Source organism: Myotis lucifugus, unplaced genomic scaffold (genome assembly GCF_000147115.1).
Source record: "Myotis lucifugus unplaced genomic scaffold, Myoluc2.0 scaffold_637, whole genome shotgun sequence".
Taxonomy (NCBI): Eukaryota; Metazoa; Chordata; class Mammalia; order Chiroptera; family Vespertilionidae; genus Myotis; species Myotis lucifugus.
In genome coordinates this window covers 21,759-23,854 of record NW_005871685.1, presented here as the reverse complement: position 1 = coordinate 23,854, position 2,096 = coordinate 21,759, and positions in this window count along the sequence as shown.

Below are 2,096 nucleotides of genomic sequence, written 5' to 3'. Positions count from 1 at the left end.
TAGACAAGCATGAATATCATGAAAAATAATTTTGCTTTTAAGTAATTCAAAGGTATTATGCAATTATGTAATCAGCATAATAAATTTAATTATATAATTAGCACAATATTTAATTATGTAATTAGCATAATATAATAATTGTGAAGTTAGTTCAATACCTCAGTGGCAATTACGACCATATCAAAACGTGTCTTATGCATGCTTTCTTTTTCCTAGAGTATAAAATATTTCCAAGTTTTTCCCCGGGCACATAAAATCACTTCTCCATCATTCTCATAAATGCCATGTACAAATATTGTCACTTCTTTGGAAACGTCAAAGGGGAAATTAAAGAAGTTGATTATGACAAGGACATGAGTAGTTGGAGGCCATTTGCAGTAAATGTATGCAATAATTATTCATTATTTAATATAGATGTTATGTTAAGATATTATAATAGTTTATATATCTTATACTATCATTTATATATATAATTATATTAGTTATTTGAAATTTAATACTTTAGGCTTCAAAATTTAAATATCTAATATCTATGGCATTATTAATAAGTGGAAAAACTGAGAAGATCAATCCTTCCTGATCTTACAGAATTAAAAATTGGAGGAAGAAATATAAAGCAATTTTATAGAAATCTACAATGTTATATCCCAGTTAATAAAAATCAGCACAACAACAAAATCCTTTCATATAAAATTACATTGCCGGCTGTCAATAGGAAGGAATATAATAAATTATGTATTAGTTTGGTTAACACATTATTTTAGCTTCATATAGTTTATTTATTTTTATGGAAAATAATCATGTTACAAGTGATTACTAATCAGTAAAAAAAGTAAAATTTATTAGCTAATTTACAATTTTTATTTTTTATTTTTTCTTCTTTCTTCTGTCTCTGCAAAATGAGTGAAATAAAAGGCTAGCTATACAGTTATGTACAATATAGAAAATACAAATTTAGTCTTGTAAATACTAAAAGTAGTAATAATGATTGCAGGTAACTGAGGGATTTTGGGGTTTAAAATGAAGACTTCTGTTCTTATGCATAGGCTTTAGGGAAGCTTCCCTCGCCTGTCACAGTTCTTTTAAAGGAGGACTCAAAGCACAATGGAAAGGTACTGATGTCATGTCATTTAACGGGCACATGCAGGCAACAGGGCGGAAGTGAGCAGTGCCCCTCTTCCTCTCGGACAGTGCTGCTCTCAAACATATAGGGCTTTTGTCTGCATTTCCGAAGTTTTGCATGAAACCTTTACCTCCGTTTCCACCTTTTCTAAGTGGAACGGAATCTTTGCTAGGCAGCTACACATTCAATCAGCTAATTTCATTCACACCGCCACTGTTATTTACTGGAACTGCCTACAGAAAAGAAAATCCATTGCATTTATCTGAGGGGAAAAAGCACAATTGGTATTGAGAAATATGAAATATGCTGACATTAATGATTTTATATATAGAAAGTCATATAGTTGATTAAATGTTAATAACTGGAAATTATTTTTGAATAAAGTACTAGCTAAAGCCAAGCAATGATATAAATGTGTCTAAAGATATACAGATACATACAAAATTGGTTACCAGCTATTTCAGATTTATATATATATATATATATATATATATATATATATATATATATACACTAGTGGCCCGGTACAGGAAATTCGTGCACATTGAAAGGGAATTAATTAGAGGAAATATTTTAATATTGCTATTTGCCCTTTCTCTATAATAAAAGTGTGAGAGATAAAAGGAAATGAGTACAATGTATATGAAAATAATACATAATTTTATTAATAAATAAACAGTAATAAAATGATATAACAACAAACTCATGATGTAAAAACAACACTGATGCAAATAATGACTGATAAAGTGATTAAACTTATTCTAATATCTCCCTGTATACCAGTCTGCCAGCGGGAGCGGTTTGGGGGCATGACTGCGGGCGGACACCGCAGCTGCCCCGCCAGCCCGGGTCTGCCCGCAGGAATGCGGGTCCAGGGCAACCCGCCAGTCCTGGTCTGCCAGCAGGAGTGGGTTGGGGGCGATCAAGCGGGTTGGGGCGTGAGTGCGGGCGAACGCAGCAGCCGCCTCCCCAG